General features: G+C 41.7%; 1 protein-coding gene across 9 annotated transcripts in view; it reads right to left on the bottom strand.

Moving 5' to 3' along the window:
* pak1 (p21 protein (Cdc42/Rac)-activated kinase 1) overlaps nt 1-20,047 on the bottom strand; it is a 71,529-nt gene that overhangs the window by 36,914 nt on the left and 14,568 nt on the right. The window lies entirely within an intron of this gene.

The raw sequence follows: 20,047 nt of genomic DNA, 5'->3' as shown, positions 1-20,047 counted from the left end.
TTTTAGCGTATTTTGGAGTTCCATTGTGCTCTAATGTTAAAATGCAGAGCTCCTACGCAAAATGAGAAAATGCTGGCAGGTCTGATACAGTCTGTTAAACATTTATTTATTTTTTTAGTATTTTAAATCTCACCCCGCACCCCCTACAGATCCTCAGTTGGAATACTGGCCGGATGTAACAGTGCCAGCTTAATACTTAGCAGCAATCTTTATATCTGAAAATAATCTTCAGTTGAACCTGCACCTCTCCATGTATTCACATTTAAACAAACTCTTCAAAAAGCTAAGCTAGGAAACAAAAAAAAAACATTTCCATCAAATGTCATGTAGTGAGGTCGACAAATATCTTGGCAACCATCTCATGCAGAGTGTGTAATAAAATTTGGGGTTACCGAGGTTACATTATTTCCCTGTGTCTGTAAGAAAGAACAAGATAACTCCGCTCATGCAGTCGCATTGCACTGTTGCATATAAAAAGAAAAACAACTGAAGGCTTGCGAGACTTCTTAAATAATGCGATTAGACTGAAAACCACCTTTTTATCCACCTGAACGTACTCTGAAGGGTGAGCGTCATTCATTCACGCTCTTCACTAAAGCCTTCGTGTGCTTCACTTTTAATAGAAATCTCATGAGAGTCACGTTTATATACTAAACATACACCCTATTGAGGCTCTGTCTCACTCATACACATGTGTCCTGTTGCAACATGGTTGCCTCACAGTGAACTCCCTGTGCTGGGGTTTTCTGCGGTAAACCCAGTCTTCTCCTGTGAGAATGCTGAGTGAAACCGATATTTGATCTCTTGTTTCAGTTGTAGACTCACGCCTCCATGAACAGAGCAAAAAAAAACAAAACGAAACACGCTATTGTAGCAAAAGGCGCCTCATATAGAACACACAGGAAGAGAGAAGAACTTGCTGAACGCATTTTAACACACTCCGTGCCTTATTTGTGATGTGTGCACACTTAATGCTGACATGATCATCATCATCATCCCATGCAGGTCCACCCCCACTCCTGGATCTGCAGGCTCCGCCCACATCTTGAGCAGGGTTCACGCTCACATCAAACCTACTTCTGTATTTATCTATTTATTTATTTATTTATTTTGAGAGTTCATATTATAGCCTGTGTCCATCCATGATATGTGAATGAAGCAAGCCGTAAAACAAAAATGTGGCTTTGTGAACTTTTCTGCCCGCAGCTTTACGCATTTCGAGCTTAAAAATAAATAAATAAATAAATGTTTTGCGTAATGACGTCACTTCCTGCAGCAGTCTGCCACTTTCCCATCGAGACGGTCATAGACAGCGTAAACTTTATAGTTTCTTAGGCTGTAATTCTTCGGTCTCAGCAAAGCTCCATTAGAGGTGACCTGTCAGATGAAATTACAAGACACTGCCCTTTTAATGTGCTGTAATTTACCATCAAATAAAAAAAGGTCACGATTTCATTTATAGTAAAAGATCCCAGCGTTCTCCGTAATCCAGCTGCTCCGCTCTGCCGATGCTGTGAGAAACTATTTTTCACAGAAAGGTTTGGGGACAACATTTCAAAATTTTCCACATAAATGCCATTTCCACTGGATGGACATGTCTAGGTTTTTTTCCATTTTTGAATTATGATTTATTGTCTCTCTAAACCAGGGGTTCCTGAACTTTTAGGCCACACAACCCCAAACGGACATTATGAAGTCTCTGTGATCCCAAGTCCTGACTACAATACACCCACCCATCCATTTTCTATACCACTAATCCCACACAGGGTCACGGGGAAACCTGTAGCCTATCCCAGGGGACTCAGGGCACATGGCAAGGGACATACTGAATGGGGTGCCACAATCGCACACACATTCACACAATACGGACAATTTCGAGACGCCGATCAGCCTACAACGCACGTCTTTTGGACTGGGGGAGGAAACCGGCGTACCAGGAGGAAACCGCCAAAGCAGACACAGGAGAAAGTTGAACCCCCAACCACGGAGGTGAGAGGCAAACGTGTTAACCGCTAAGCCACACTGTAACATTTGACCATTTTAATACGTCAGTAACGTAAGTGACTAAAAACCAGAGGAATATCCCTTGCACTGCATTGCCAGTCTAATAGGGAGTGCTGTGTTGTGATAAGAAAATCATGCACGCCAGGGTGGAGTGATGCGCCACATGTGAAGCAGAGGAGCATGATTTATATTTATACTTGGACCGTACATTATGAGTATCTGAAAACCTAAAAGCGTCATTCACTAGACGGCACATCAGACTACAACATCTCTATCTGTCAGGTTTTCAAGTTATACTGTAAAATATTTCGTGATTTCATGCACAGCGATGTTTAAACACACCGATGAGCTCTGTTTCTCTTCAAATGCCGCCGTGATCATGGTTGTTATCGTGGGGGGGCGTGTCTCAAATCCTACAGTCTGACCATACAAAATTATTACTAATCCAGAAGTGCAAAAACAGACCTTTCAGTAGGTGTGAAGGCTACGTTAGAGGTGTAAATTGAAACACTAACTCTAATAGGAAATGCAGTGAGGAGTAGTACTCAATAATGGTCTAGAATAGTATATAAGTATACGATTTAAGACACAACGCTAGGTTTTTGGGGGGTTTTCGGCGGTGATGGATAGACAGGGACATTTATCCATTTTTATTGCTGAACTACTTTAGTACAGTGTGTCAGGTTAGAGAAAAAGACTAATGCAACATAAGATGTACTCTATTCAATTAAACATGGCTTGTCCCAGGAACGTTTGGAAACATTAGCATGCAAGGTAATTTTAATTTCTAAAATATATAAACGAAACAAAAAGACTAAATCTTTGTATTTACTTCCACAGCTCTCCGATATGTGAAATTTGTTTTTAGCATTAAGCTGTTTTTATCCATCCATGTCTACCCATAAACAGTTGAGCACATAAGTTTGTACTCCCACTTTTAATTAAATGGGGGGGTGCAACCTGATGCGATCAACTGTATAAAGATATATACAGATAGGAAAATAAATGATAGATAAATAGACAAGCAGGGATTGATGGATGGATTAATGGATGGATGGATGGAGGGATGGAGGGACAGATGGACAGCTGCTCTGTCTACGCTATTCTTATTCATGACTCAAGCACATGAGAGGAGAAAGGAGCTGTTCCAGGATGTCATTAACTGACCACACTGGGATGGTGTTCCTTCACTCGGTATGGGTTCTCTTCCCACATGGGTGAGTCAGACACAAACGGCACACAGGCACACCACACACCAACACACACTAGAGCAAACACAAGTCAGGAAGAAGAAAACATGGGCATGAAGTGTATATTAATACATGAAACACTTTGGAAAACACACAAGTCCTTGATCTCTACTGGCTTCCTGGAAGTATAATCAGCATGAGTTTAGCAAACAGCAGCATGTTACTGGAACTACTTATAAATGCAGGGGGGGGGAATGCAGAGAGAGTGAGAGAGAGAGAGAGAAAGGGAGAAGGTACGAGAGAGACAGAAAGATCTGCAGAGATCAAGAGAGAGAGAGAGAGAGGGAGAGAGAGAGAGAGAGAGAGAGAGAGAGAGACAGAGACAGAGAGATTGAGAGACCGAGATTGAGAGAGATCAAGAGGGAGAGAGAGAGAGACACACACAGGGAGACAGAGGGTAAGAGAGAGACAGAGAGATTGAGAGACAGAGACAGAGTGTAAGAGAGACAGAGATTGAGAGAGATCAAGAGAGAGAGAGACACACGGAGACAAAGGGTAAGAGAGAGACAGAGAGATTGAGAGACAGAGACAGAGTGTAAGAGAGACAGAGATCGTGAGAGATCGAGAGCGAGAGACACAGACAAAGACAGATGGTGAGAGAGAGAGAGAGAGAGAGAGAGAGAGAGACAGAAAGAGGGTGAGAGAGAGGGAGAGAATGAGAGAGACAGAGATTGAGAGAGAAAGAAAGGGAGAGAGAGAAGAAGAAAAAGAGGGTGAGAGAGAGACAGAGCAGGAGAGACAGACAGACGGACAGAAAGCGAGAAAGACAGAAAGGGCTAAGATGGAGAGAGACGGTATGAGAGACAGGGAGATGAAGGGATATATAAAGAGAGAGGGAGAGAGACAGAGAGACACCGTCTCCATCACTGAGAGAGTGAAAGAAAGAGAGGCTGGTGAAGGAACGGCTGTTTGAAGCTGCTATGATGAAAGAACTAGCTTTTTTGTGAACGTTCAACGAAACTATAAACTGTGCAAACGGCAAAATACTCGCGTCGTCTTTGTGCTGGTCTTGGGATTAACCAAACTACTTCTAAAATTCTATGATGTGCTGAGGAAGAAAGTGTTTCCAGCTGCAAAATGGACGCTACGGTTTTAGCGCCGCAAATTTATAGGGTTTTTTTTGTTGGTTTTTTTTTTACAGACTGAACGTGAAAGAATACTTAACATTACTCCATCAGAGGAGCTTCATATATACATATATATCTCGTCCCTCACCCATACTAAGACAGCACCCTAAAATCCGCATGTAACAGCCCCTCCTCCTCAGAGAGCAGGTCACACACACACAAACACACACACAGACATAAACATGTCCAGAAGACACAACAACCACTCCCCTTTCTCATGATCAAAGGAGTAACTCTTGGTGTCTAATGCACAAAGTGATGGAGAAGAAAGCGAGACACCGCTGTATAATTATTCACTAGGAAACGACTCCCTGACGAATACCAGTCTTCTGTTCTGTCTGTGTGCATTTCAGTATGTAGACGTTTCTGTCCATCTGTGTTAATTAGGGTGTACAAGACAGAATAAAAAAGAGAAGCAAAGCATAAAGAGAGGGAGAATGTGTGAAAGTATGGCGAGGAAAAAAAAAAAACAGACGTGGAAGAAATGGGAAGAAAAAGAGATGAGCCTAAAGGAAAGGAGTACGAGAGCTGGTAGAGGAGGATGTGTTACTATGAATAGTAATATCCTACATTACAGTAATAAAGCACAAGCAGCCAGCAGGAGACCGTGTTAATCCGATAAAACGCTCACCGTCCACTTTATTAGGAACACCTGTACGCCTGCACATTCATGCAGTTATCCAATCAGCCACTCAGGTGGCAGCAGCGCAGCGCGTACAATCAAGAGCTTCGGTTAATGTTCACATCGAACGTCACAAAGTGGAATAAAAAAAAAATTTTAAAAATAAAAAAAGTGATCTCGCAGGTCACTTTGACTGTGGCATGGTCGCTGGTGCCGGTTCGAACATTTCAGAAACTGCTGCTCTCCTGGGATTTTCAGGCTCAGAATGGTGTGAAGAAACAAACAAAAACAAAAACAAACATCCAGCGAGGAGAAGAGAATGGTCAGACTGGTTCCAGCTGACATGAAGTCTACGGGAACTCAAGTAACCACTCTTGGACAGCCGTGGTGAGCAGAAAAGCATCTCGGAACACAGAAGACATTGAACCGTCAGGCATTTTTTATGTTGTTGTTGTTTTCCCCATTGGTAACGGATAACAAAGCAATTTCACGTGTGTACAACCTCATATTTATACCCCAGGGAAACAGGTCATGGTTAAAGGCAACATCAGAGCTCCTGGGAATTCCGAGCAAATGAAAAATATTAGGTTTTTCCATCAATCCATTTTCCATAATGCTTACCCTACACAGGGTCGCGGGGGAGCATGGAGCCTATCCCTTGGGACTCGGAGCACAAGGCAGAGGACACCCTGGACGGGACGCTAACACATCACAGAGTACAATCACGCACACACTCTACGGACAATGTGGAAATGCCAAACACCTACATCGAATGTCTTTGGACTGGGGAGGAAACCAGAGTACCCAGAGGGAACCCCCGAAGCACAGGGAGAACGTTCAAGCAGGATTCGAGCCCCCAACCCAGAGGTGTGAGGCAAATGTACTAACCACTAAGTCACTGTCCCCCCCCCCCCCCCCAGTTAGCTTTTTTCAATAATGACAATTTATTTATTTCATATTCCTTAGGGGCGTCAATACATTTTGGACATATTTTTGAGAGAAATTGTTATGCATCATGCTCTGCATATAATATGAAGGGGCAGAGTGTAGCTCAGTGGTTAATATTGCACTAAAGTGGTTGTGCACTAATGCCTGGAAGGTTGCGAGTTTAAATCCCGGGCATACCAGAGAACCACTGTTCAGATCTTGAGCAAAACCTTTACTGCTGCACTCCCACCATCAGCAGTTCTTCCATGTGTGTATCACATGTTAGAGCATTTGCCTCGCACCTCCGGGGTTGGGGGTTCAAATCCCGCCTCTGCCCGGGTGTGCGTGGAGTATGCATGCTATCCCCGAGCTTCGGGGGTTTCCTCCGGGTACTCCGGTTTCCTCCTCCAGTCCGAGGACATGCGTTGTAGGCTGTTTGGCGTTTCCACATTGTCTGCAAGTACGACCAAATACGTGCAATCAAAAAACAATTTAAGAAAAATTTTTTGCTCATTTGCATAAAGTTCACTCAAAATGTTTTCGTGTTGCTCGTCTCGCACACAGTGTTGCTAACAACAGCTTTCCCTCCTGTTAAATATATGAATAAATACTTGAATAAATCATAAGCCAGTATGATCCAGTATTAAGCATTTATACAAACGAATGAATAAATACTTAATACTCAATCATACTGGATCTAGCTCTGCCGTTTTGTATTGTATTATAATTTGTTATATAATAATAACAGTAATAACAATAATAACCTGTTCTCTTGTGTGTGTATGCTCCAGCACAAAAAATCCAAAGCCCTTTAGACACGCACACACACACAGCTCATCACACCACTTCCCCCAGTCCATTCATGAGTTATCAATTACAGCCTCTGAGGGACACTAAGAAACAAAACACACACTTTTTGATGATGCAGTAAGACCAAATCAGCGTGTGTGTGTGTGTGTGTGTGTGTGTCTCAGGAGTCCGGTGGACACCATGCCCACAGCCCTAGTACAGCAGATGGCACTAAAACAGGCACTGCCAATTTACATGTAAATAGAAAGATTGGGGGGGGGTGAATGAAGCAGGGTGGGGGTGTGCCGGATGCTCTCTCTCTCCCCCCACTCTTGGGCCTAATAATGATACAATGCCAACCCTGCAGCATCCTCAAACCGAGACACGGAAGATCGATGGAAGAGGAGCGGCAGAAAACAATGATGGCGTAAAAGAGGAGAGAAACTATGCAGGGAAATGTGAGCAGGGGGAATGAAGAGGGGATAGATGGGTAGATTAAAAGAAGAGAATAAAGAGATACAGACAAAAGGGGGGGGGGGGTCAGAGAGGGACAGAGGAAGAGACCGAAAGAGAAACGGGTTGAAGGTGGGGTGCCAATGTTAAATTTTTCTCTCTCTGTAATCATGTTTAACAAAAAGTTCAAGCTCAAATAAAATAAGTCTTCCCCTTTTTGCTTGCTATGACGTGTGTGTGTGGCTATCAGTACATGCTCACAGAACAGAGCGAGAGAGAGAGGGAGCGAGACAGAGACAGGGAAAAAAGGATCATCCGTTTCCCTACCCAAGATAGAAGCAGATGATGCTAACAAAAAGAAAGCTAATTTTTCAGCGTTAGCAGCAGGACTGCGAGTGGATGAGTCAGCGGAAAGAGCTCACAAACCACTGTGCTGCTGCCAGGGCAGGCCAGATGGACAACACACACCCAGCCAAGCCTGGTCAAGAAGGGTTCAACACACACACACACACACACACACACACACACACACACACATTTGTCAATACTAAATTTTCCCATCACTATAACATTTACATATATTGTAATCATATTACAATATAGTCATATTATATCATGACTCAAATTATGACTAATTACATTATGAGTAATTACATTACTATTACATTATGCCTCAACCAATGTTTCTTTCTTTAATGAAAATAAATTCAACAAATTACCATTTTAACAAGACCTTCACCTCACGAAGACATCACAGAGCATGAATATAGCCAGTAAGAACTACAAAGCTAAAAAAAAAAAAAATAGAATAAAAACAGTCCAAGTACAATCCAAATAAATAAATAAATAAATAAATAAATAAATAAAACAACGGAACTCTGAAATACACTAAACGTACAATTTTAATGACACTTGCATGTAGGGTAAGTGCTAAATTAGCACTTAGTGATACATTTTTTTTTTACATATATTTGACTGAACAAATGACCAGGATTATCTTTAATCCTTTAGAATACCAGAATGACGTTAACGCTGGGAATGAACACGCCACTCAAACTGCTTCACCCGCAAACAACGGCAAAGTCTTTTAGCAGTAATGGAAGAACGAAGAATTGGAATTGAAAAGTGGAGGCACGGCTCTATCGGCATTTTGGTTTTAAAGATGTGGAACAGGCATTTTTCTTCAGCAACATAATGCATTTCTGAGTGAAACGGCATACTCAGCGGGCGGAGCGCTGGAGTTTGAGAGGCTTTGTGAAAAGTGGGTGTTCCAAAACAAACATGGAGTCAGATCTAGAAGCGTCCCTCTTTTCAGCATCGCCTAGTTTTGCTTCTTTGTTCTTTGAGAGAAAGAGATGTGTGTTTATGCCAAACGTGAGCCGTCCGGCTCCCGGTCCAAGGTTCAGTTTTGAGATTGGGTTATTTGGAGTTTCTCATGCACAGTACTCCCTGTGTCCGTGTGGGTTTTCTCTGGGTTCACCGGTTTCTTCCTGCTGTCCAAAAACATGCCAGTAAATGCTCGCTGTGCTAAACTGCCCCTAAAACAGTTTCATTTAAAAGGCATGTTAAGGCTCTGGTAGAGATTTAAAAAAAAAACAAAAAAAAAAAACTGAACTGAGAACAGGAGGTGGTGACTCCAACAGGAAGTGGTCCTGAAACCAAAAACGGTGTTCAGCCCTCACAGGCATCTTGGTGTTTTCACCCTATTTACATTAAATATTTGGGGGGGGGGACAAACATATTTAACGTCTAAATTACAGTGTCAAACATGTATAATATTTATAATAGCAGTGTTTTTTAGGAATACAACATGTCAGAAAACAAAACCCCAATCTTTTAATCGTCATTGTGTCAATCTGAAACCCTGTTAAACTGGATTTACAAAATGTGACTTCCGAGTCAGACAAAATGTGAAAATTGAGTTAGGGGGCATTTCAAGTTGGTATGTATGCCTGTTTCCACCAGGTATAAAAGAAAAAAACAACTGCATAACATTTTTTGTCTTTATTTTTGGCAGCAGTAAGGCAAACTTTTGTCAAAATTCTTACTTACTATCTCAAAGTTTTGACTTAATACCTCAAAATTCTTACTATCTCAAAAGATTGATTTAGTATCTCAAAATTCTTACTTACTATCTCAAATTTTTTGATTTCTCAAACTTTTGACTTCTCTCAAAATCTTTACTATCTCAACATTTTGATGCAGTATCTCAGAGTTTTCACTTAGTATCTCAAAATTCTGACTTAGTATCTCAAATTTTTTGACGTTTCTCAAAATCTTTACTATATCAAAAATTTTATTTAGTTGACTTAGTATTGCAAAGGTTTGACTTATTTCTTCACATTTCTTACTATCTCAAAATTTTGATTTATTATCTCAAAATTGTGACCTCAATTTTTTGCAATTATTTATTACTGCAAAATTAGATCAAATTACGTTGAATATATGACTTGGTATCCCCAATTAATGTTCTCCTAATGGCCAATTTTCTTTTAAAGGAACATTAGGGATTGGATAATAGGAGGGCATGTTCCAATCACACATGGAATGTTCTTATTTTAATGGAGCTAATTTTAAGAAGATTTGTGTGTTGGATAATCTGTAGCAAAAAAAAAAAGTATGCTTAACAGGAATAGCAGGGATGAGTACTAGCAATATAAATTCATCATTTGATACATCTAGCCAGCTAGGTACCGACCGACAAAGCAATTTAATTAGGTCACCCTGATAAACAACTTCGAGCTTTGCATTAGATACGATTAAAGAGAATACATTATTTGTATAGAGCCATCATTTGTCAAAATTTGAGATAAGTCAAAGTTGAGATAATAAATCAGAAATTTGAGATTAAAAAAATCAAAATTGAGATACTAAGATAATTTGAGATAATGAATCAGAAATAAATCAGATTTTTAAAAAATCAAAATTGAGATACTAAGATTATTTGAGATAATGAATCAGAAATAAATCAGATTTAAAAAATCTAAATTGAGATACTAAGATAATTTGAGATAATGAATCAGAAATAAATCAGATTTTTTTAAAAAAATAAAAATTGAGATTCTAAGATAATTTGAGATAATGAATCAGAAATAAATCAGATTTTTTTAAAAAATCGAGATACTAAGATAATTTGAGATAAGTCCAAATTTTGAGATGATAAGCCAAAATTCTGAGATAAAACATCAGAATTGTGAGAAGTCCAAACTGTGACATGCAGCTTGCAAAAAAAAATCAATGTTATGTAATTTTTTTTTTTCCTTTTGTATTTGGTGGAAATGGGTTCCATATTCCGTAGTGCTTTGCTTTTTGTGCATGGTAAATATGATATATTGTAGACCAGAGTATTTAGATATGTCTAACCTATAAAAAACATACACGTCCATAGAGGCAGTGTGAAAATGTGGAGGTGGAAAAGGTAGAAGCAGGAAGTGCTTTAGGAGCTGCTAAAATAAGATCCATATCCATCACGCGTGCATGCACGTGTGAGTTTAGTTGCTCCGAGGCAGACGGACAGATGGCTAAAGGCGTAGGCACATCTCTAACTCGCGCATAATCTATGAGACACTCAGTGTATGTGAGTGTGGAACCCCTGGTGCTCTGTTGGTTTAGGAAAAATAAGTATCTCTAAGGAGAGTGAGTGAGGAACAATTGGGTTGCTCTTCCTCTTGATGGTAGGAGGCTTTTTCAAGGGCTATGGAGTAAGGGGGGATGGGCCAGGCAGCCGAGAATGATGGGATGCTGGAGAAAAGGGACGCGGAGGGACAGATGTAGTCTTTTTCATCCTCAAGGCACCACAGAGATGCCGAGTGCATTGATCTCGCAGTGGAAGTCTTGTTCTCGATGTACAGTAAACCCCCCTCCACCGAAACCCATTTCATTAAAGGAAAAACTCAGAGACAGCATTTGCATTCTCTCAGAGAAGCCAGGTTTTTTTGTTTTTTTTTAAAGGGAAACCAATCCTGCTCATCATCAAAAGGACTTCCTTATTAGCATTCTAATGAATTACAGATACTTTAATCTTCTATAATAAATAACCTGTGTAACAGGAATCTTGTTTCTCTTCACCCTACTTAGATCTTAGTGGACAGGACATAGTCTACTGAGCAAGCACCTCATGGAATAGCGAACCGCTAATTTAAACAGCATCCATATAATCACCGTCTAACATCTACAATGGACATAAAAAGTCTACACACCCCTGTTAAAATGGCAGGTTGTTGTGATGTTAAAAAAAAAAAAAAAGAATCATGTCAGAACTTGTTCAAAAGTAATTCTCATAAGCTGTCATCAATGAAATTATTCAGATTAACCCCAAATAAAGACCAGCTGTTTCTGTAGGATTTTCTTCATGTATTCTTGGTTTTATCAGTCTGCTGAAGCTATGGTCCGCAAAGATCTTACAAAGCATGCACGGTATCTCACTTGTTGAAAGGTATTGATCAGGGGAGGGGTATAAAGAAATTTCCAAAATATTAGATAAGCCATGGAACACTGTAAAGGCCATCATCAACAAATAGAGAAAATGGCGCACCACAGTGACATCCCCAAGAACAGGACTTCCATCCAAAATGCATTAAAGGACAAGACAAAAACTTACCAGGGAGGCTGCAAAGAGACCTATGACAAGGAGCTGCAGGAATATCTGACAAGTACTGATTACTCTGCATGTGACAACAATCTCTCGTATTCTTCATGTCTGGGCTACGGGGTAGGGTGGCTAGACGGAAGCCCTTTCTCAAAAAAAAAAAAAAAAAAAACCATTAAAAAACATCCAAGCTCAACTAAATCACCCCGAACCATGTGGCAAAATGTGCTATGGTCTGATCAGACCAATTCCAAAAGGTATATTTGGTGCAAAAATAGCATATCACTAAAGCACGGTGAAGCATGGTGGCGGCAGAACCATGCTTTAGGGCTGCTTTAATTCAGTCTGGCTTTTATCAAGGTGGAGGGAATCATGAATAGCTACACAATCCAGTCATTTTTAGTGCAAAACCATCAGGTGTCTGCTAGTAAACTAAATATGAAAAGGTATTTCACCTTACAGCACGACCATGGCCAAAAGCATACGTCCAAAATCAACAAAGGAACGGCTTAACCAAAAGAAGTTCAATGTTTTTTTTGAATGGCCCATTCAGACCTGAATCCGACTAAAAATCTCTGGGGTGACCTGAAGTCGGCTGTGCACAGGAGATGCCCTGACAATTTGATGGATCTAGAATGTTTTTGCAAGAGAGTGGAGAAAATATCGCCAAATCAAGATGTGCCACGCTGATACAATCTTCCCCCAAAAAACTACGAGGTGTAATAAAATCAAAAGGTGCTTCATCAAAGTATTAGTTTAGGGGTGTGCAAACTTATGCAACTAGGTTACTATAAGTTTTTTATTTTTCCTTTTTTCCCCCGATTAAAAAAAAAAAAAAAAAAAAAAAAAAAAAAAAAAAAATTCACATTAAAAGGTGTTTTAACAGGGGTGTGTAGACTTTTTTTTATCCATTGTATACACTACAATGCTGCATGCTAAATTGCTAACAGCTGGTGGACAGCTTAGTGTTTAGCCTGACTATCTGATGACATCATCGCACAGTTTTAGCAGAACAGAGGCTGCTACGTACAGAACATATGGAGCTACTTTGATCGAAATGACATGCAATTTAACCAGCGAAACGGTTAATTATACCCGTTAGTTGATCCCGTTGCTTGGTGCTGCTCTGATCATCCTGTGAAGTTAGTGTATATGCTGTGTAGTCACTTACAATAATTCCCAGTGTGTATATTTTATGTGCGGTGCTTATTAACTTACACTGCCTTGTTATTTCATTCAACTATATAAAAGGTGACGAAGAAAACGATAAAATCTACCTAACTAAATGGTCTGCACTTATATAGCGCTTTTTTAAACCTTAGCGGTTCCACAAAGAGCTTTACACTGGTTCCAATTCACACACACTCACTCACACACCAATGGTAGCAGAGCTGCCATGCAAGGCGCTAGCTTGCCATCGGGAGCAACTTGGGGTTCAGTGTTTTGCCCAAGGACACTTCGGCATGGGGAGTCACGTGGGCCCGGGAATCGAACCGCCAACCCTACGATTAGTGGACAACCCGCTCTACCACTAGAACTTCATCATCATCATCATCATCATCATCAGTGTTGCAGCTGTGGATAAGAGAGCACTGTTTCAGTAACCTTGTCTCCAAACTACTGCGGTGAACCCAACCTGCATCAGATGAATTCAATCTCTGGTTACATTATTGATCTAAACTCAGTGAGCTGAAACCAACTCCACAGTAGTATTCCTAAGAACACTTTAGGCCACGTGTGAAAATCTGTTTCCGCATGTACACCTATGGGAGATTTTGGAGCGATGTGTTGGACAGCGTTTTTCCACCACATTAAAACATCAAAACCGGACTGAAATCTGAGCGGTGTATTGTGCGTTAATATGCAATTCAGCTTATTACATATAAACACTGACATATAAACGAGTGCTCCTTGCCTTTAGTTGTTTCCTGAAATCATGATTATTGTTCAGTTTTTAAGGTCACTAACATTTTAACGCGCCAGTATCAGCACTCACAGAGTACGTGCTATGGCATTTACACTAATGGAGCTCAAATGCGCCTCAAACCTTCTAAAGTGATTTGGAGAATAAGGTTTAAATCTGCACATGCATCATTTGCTCTTTCATGGATGTGAAGACCTGTGAAACATGTGAAACCATCAAATATAAATCAGGCCCTCCAGGATTGCGCGATTTTGCGATCGCAGTAATTAACGATCAAGCTGCAATATCCGGAGGAGCTTGTGATTTTTTTAAAATTACCGCACATTTTCCGAAAATTTAGGCGAAGACGCGTCTTGTGTCGTCATCACGACGCACATTCAGCCAAAGCCCTCATGTGCTTCGAACACGAGTACAGCTAAAAAGGTCTCATTTACCAACAAACAAACAAAAAAAAAGCCACAGCAAAATCACGCATTTTTGGCAACAATCACGCCGCACAAAAAAAGCTCCCAAAAAAACCTGATAAATGGGGTCTGAGACACTATTAATATAATATTTCAAAGCAAACAAACATTACAATAAAATCAAAAATAAAATTATGCTCAGGTGTCAGACATTTCCTTTCTACCAAACCAGCCTCCGTCTATCTCTCTCCTCTGCTCAGATGAGTCACGGTCCTTCCCTGCGTCCTTCGCATTCCTCCATCTCTCACTCATCCTCCTCTCATGCCGATGACAGAAAGCACCGGAGCCTCATTTCCTCCATGGATAAATAAATCCGTCAGAGAGACATGACTCACTGCCGGCTTCTGGTCAATCTTGACCTAATACACACTTTCTCCTCTGAAGTGTATGTAACGGAAATACGGGGCCGTTTTGCTCTCGGAACACAAGATCTCACTAAATCAGCTTCAGAGTTCTCATCCTTGCTCTTGTTTCTCAACAGCGAGGTTGTCTTGAGTGAACATACACTACATGGCCAAAGGTATGTGGACCTCACACTTGTATGTGCTCATATCTCTGCAAAACTATGGGCGTTAATAAAGCATTAGCACCCTCTTTCTTGATACAACATTCTTCTTAGAAGGCTTTCCACTAGATTTTGGAGCATGGCTGTAGGGACTTGAGCCCATTCAGCCGTAAGCGCATTAGTGAGGTCGGGCGAGAAGCTCTGGCACACAGTCGGCGCTTCAATTCATCCAAATTCATCAGGTGTTCAGTGGGGTTGAGGTCAGGGGTCTGTGCAGGCCTGTCAACTTCCTGCAAATCATCTCTCATACCAGCAGTTTAATCAAAGTTTTAATCGTGTGGTCTGCTAACAAAACATATAAACAAACGAGATAAGAGATGGCGAACGCAGCTCTGAAAAGCAGCTAGTGACGCTATTAGCCTAGTGACAGAGTCTCGCGATGATTACTCCGGCTAGGGCGATGACGCGGTCAATTTGTTGGTCCTTCGTTGCTGCCTGGGATGCATCTAGACGCATTTGCGTTCACGCTACAGATGTGATGTGGGTATATGCATCCCAGACCACCTCGAAATGTGGTTCGAGTGCTCAGATCACAAAGCGTCTTAGAGGTGCATTTGACCCCATTCACACCTGTACTTCACCCGGGACGTGTACTAATGTCAGGTGTGAACAGGGTCCAACATTCAAACTTACAACCTCGCAAAAAAAACCTGCTAATTTTCATATTGTGCATAAGTTCACCTAAATATTGCAAAACAAGTTTTTTTGCACTTGTTACCGGTCATCAAATGTTCACGTATGGGGTAAATGAGTGTGTGTTCCAGCATGTCCATGACTGTGTTTATTTAAAGATGAACTTTTCCACTTGTATGATAATGATGCACAACATTTCTGATTTCCTTTCAGACATTGAAAGGAACCTGTAAAACATCTCGGGGGGTCTTATCGTCCAGACCAGACCCGCTCTTAAGAAGACAGCTTCAGCATTATCTATAATGAGTGGAGAGAAAGGTACAGCTCAGCAGCCATGCTCCATCTGTAAATCAGCATCAGCAACCATCCCGTAATCTCGAACACACCCACAATGAGAGAGAGAGAGAGAGAGAGAGAGAGAGTGGGTGCACGAGAGAGCAAGAGAGCGAGAGAGAGAGAGAGAGCAAGAGATAAAGAGCGAGAAAGAGAGTGCACATAAACAAAGCTCTCAGTCCTGGTCTTATCGATGGCACTAAAACAGCCATTATTTTGGCTCCGTTCGATTTTATTACTTTATTATTATTATTATCCATCAGACAGCATTGATGGAACGCTATCGCTGCTGCATCAGATTAAATGGAGTGTTTTTTTTTGTTGGGAATCAAAAAAAAAAAAGCTAGCGAGAGCGAGTGAGTATGTATATGGACTATTTGGTCTGCTTCACACTTCTATTTTGGTAGTCAAACCTTCAAAAAGATTAGAGACGCAACAGCAGGCGTGAATGACCTCATGTCTAAAGCGTCCTCACTCTTATTCGAGATGCTTGAGTAAAAAATGTTTTAAAAAAAGAAAGGCTATTTCTTTTGGATACAGTTTTATCTCACTTCTACAGGCTGCTGACTACTCCACTCAGGAGGGAGAGAGAGAGAGAGAGAGAGAGAGAGAGAGAGAGAGAGAGAGAGAAAGAACAATGAGCGTAGCCTGTATTGGAAAGGGTCGCTCCATTATTCATTAAGTGCAAGGGTGGGATCCTGTCCAAACACCCCCAATGCACACTAACCTTCCTCCCTTTGGTAAACTATCAGGTAGAGAGAGAGAGAGGGAGAGAGAGAGAGAGAGAGAGAGAGAGAGAGCAGGAGATGGAGAGACAAAGATAAACGAAGGGCGGGTTCGAAAACTGCATACGAGTTATCGTACGCTTGAGTCTGAACGCTGCAAACACACACACTAATAAAGAAAGAAAGCGACAGAGAGACATGGCAGCGCTTTAATGTGTGTGCCTCAAGTGTTTTAATGTGGTATACACACTCCAAGATGAAACAAAAGCACCAAATCCGCAAAGAAAAGCTAAGAAAGAAAGAAAGAAAGAAAGACGCGGATGTTTGGCGATGCTTCTGTGTCGGTCAGAAAAAAAACTGCAGAGAACGGCAGAGCCATAATAAAGCAACCCAGATGAATTGAGGGTGTGGAGCAGTCTGTTCATAATAACAGGGCTGGATATTCTACACCTGAACACTAATCTGAACACTCCTGACCTCACATCACTGCGGTGTAGTTCTCCTTTTTAACAGAGAAGCAGTGGGGGCGGGGGGGGGGGGGATCAATGTGTTTCTAAATAGTATAATATAAAAGAGCTCGTCCTATAGTTTAGAGATCGCGAGTGTGAATCCGGACGATACCACAGTCATTCATCCATAGTCGGGAGCCAAGAGAGCAGAATTGGCCGAGCACTCCGGGTGGGAGGGATGGCACGGTCTCGATCCCTTGTCAATCACAATGATGCTATCCAACCACAGGTATCTCTGAGCTCATGTATGCGGAAGAGAGCAGATAGCGCTGGCTTCACATGTCTCAGCGGTAGGCACGTCCAAGCCTTCACCCTCTCTGGTTGGTAGTCGTCATATACCAAGTTTAGGAAAATTTGGTAAATCTTCTTCCTAGCATTTGTCCCACGTTGATGCAGGGTCCGCAGGTTTAGTGCATGCCATTCTCCAACATGCGGCAGGCAAACAACAGTCCTGAAGATGCCCTCGATCGAGCCTTCTTCCTTCTTCCTTCAGTCCGTCAAGCCAATGCTTGTTTGGCCCACCACAAGGCAGTTTTCCTTGCGGACGTAGCCACCCGTATGCTCGCTGCTTCGAAGGACATGGCCGTACCATCGCGGTCGTCCTTCGCACACCTTTTCTGTGATCGGTGCCAGTCCCAAGATCTTGCGGATACATTCATTGCTGATGTGGTTGAGGAGGGTGAGGCCGAGCGTCCAGCAAAGCATTCACATTTCCATGGCATGGCCTGTTTGTTTGTGCTTCGTGGTAGCTGGCCAGCAGTCTGCGCCATACAGAGCGACTGGACGGATGACAGTCTTGTACACTTTCGCCTTAAGATGGATGGGCATCTTGGGATCACAGAGCACTCCAGTAACTCAGCGTCATTTTAGCCACGCACCGGTGACTCATTCCCGGGCATCTGGAAGCGTATCGCCATTGGGAATAGCTGAGTGAGTCCAGGTACTTGAACTGACTGAACTTATTCAGGTCCAGGACGTCAACTCTGATGGTTCTGTCCTCCTGCAGTCCGCACTCCATAAAGTTGGGCTTTTGATTTGAGCTTGCATCCCATTTTCTTATAGCCGCGACTTCAATTGCTGCGTACTGTACAGGGCTTGAGATCTTGACGCTCTTCTCTCTCTAGCATGACATCATCGGCGAAAAGTAGCGTCCACAGAGATGCTGTGATTGGGTGACTGCTGTGGCCGTGTCCATGCAAAAGTCAAAGAAAATGTAGTAAATGTTAACATGCATAAAAATGTGATTAATCATTTTAAAAACTAATTAATTAGCAAGACTCGTAATTAACGTAAGCCGTGTTTACGCAGAGTAATGGCTTTACAAAGCTACGGTTGAGGCCTTGTCTACATGTATTCTAATATCCTCGTAAAAAGCGTACGTTTTTGGAAACACTGATGTCAGTCATCAACCATTGTGGTTTTGCGTGTTATGAACGTGCTAGGTCTTCGTTTATCTCGGCTGCTGATCAGCTTGTTACTTTATAGTCTGTAATGTCTTACTTGATAACGTGTTTTTCTAAAATATCCATATATGTGTGGACAGTGCCCGAGCCAATATAACAATGACTAATATGCAGAGAGCGTACAAGAGAGAAGCCTAAAGGGACACGCAGGGCAAATGCCAAGGAAAACATTTCCAAGGATCCAACAGAGCTTAAGCGGATAGGCATGTGTAAAAGTATGTCTCTCTCTCTGTGTGGATCGAGAGTATCTAAGTATGTGTCTGTTGGACAGCAGAGTGCCTGCTCTGGCATGGACAACCATATCTGTCATCGATCAACGATTGAGCACATCAGGCTGCTACCCAAACTGCCCACATACCACAACCTGAGGAAGGAGTCGCTCACTCCACATACACACTAGTGAGCAATCAGCAATAAGCATGGTTCACTTCCTGTCCGAGAGCTGTGTATCTGCTGACTGGGTGATGAGCAACAAATCAGAGATTCTCCTGATTTTATGCAAATTAATTATGACTCCGTGAAGTGGCAAATCCTTTAGTAAATTGGGACCAACCTTAAAGCGCAGGTTCAAATCTCATTCATTTATAAGTTCGCATTCACGTCCGGTTTTCCAAGAACCTCACTTTTAATTTGGCTCGAGTTCAAATTGGAACCGGAGTCCAGCCTACAATAACCTAGCTTGCTGCAAAATAAAGGTGGTGAAAATATCCGACAATGGCTCGTCGTGATATTAACCGGGAGGGCTAAAAATCTAATACCTACAAGCCCCTCTGAAAGTATTGGGACAGCAAGGCCAATTCTACTGTTTGTTTTCGCTATACACTGAATACATTAGGGTTCGAGATCAAAAGAAGAATATGAGAGGACGGATCAGAATTTCAGCTTTCACATCCTGATAGTTTCCTCTAGAAGTGTTGAACAAACTTAAAACATGGCACCTTCGGTGGCAGACCACCCAATTTCAGATTGTTGTATCGGCTATGCCCAATGCTTGTGCGATGGCTTGGATAGATTTTTCCCCCTTTTCTCAGGTTCAAAATGGCTTGCTTTTCTCCCATAGACGGCTCTCTGGTCTTCATGTTGGTTTATCCTTTTTAACAACAAATGCAGGTGTCTTCACAGGTGAAACTGAAGGCTAAAACCAAGATTAGACGTTCAGAGCTATTAATTGTTTAAACAATCAGTTTAACAGGGCACATCTGGGCAGCAAGAAACACCTGTCAGTCACATTTTGCAGTATTTTTGATCACTTGAACAAATAGGTGGGTTCAAACAAAAGGTGCCACGTTCTAGGTTGTTTCACACATCTAGATGTAAATATGAGGAAACGAAAACTGACATTCTGATCCATCATCTCATATTCATCTTTTGACCTCAAAACATTGGGGTTAAAAAAAAAAAAAAAAAAAAAAAGGATGACAGAGTATATAATCCATCTCATTCATGTTCCCTGCGACTGTATTTCACGCACGCCTTCTCAATCACTGCTGAGGATCCCAAATGAACACGAAATCCAGGGTTTCACGCTGTGTAATCACTTGACATAACTGTCGCTGCAAGAATCTACAGTCTGGGCTAGAAGGAAATCAGCCCCAGCCTCGCATCTTCAAATTAATGTATATTTTTCGTATAACCATCAGTGGTGCCGTTGCGCTTGGTTCCACAAAAGTC

The sequence above is a fragment of the Ictalurus furcatus genome, chromosome 4 (genome assembly GCF_023375685.1).
Source record: "Ictalurus furcatus strain D&B chromosome 4, Billie_1.0, whole genome shotgun sequence".
In the NCBI taxonomy this organism is placed as follows: domain Eukaryota; kingdom Metazoa; phylum Chordata; class Actinopteri; order Siluriformes; family Ictaluridae; genus Ictalurus; species Ictalurus furcatus.
Note: the sequence above shows the minus strand (reverse complement) of the source record. Positions and strands in the feature narration are given on the sequence as shown.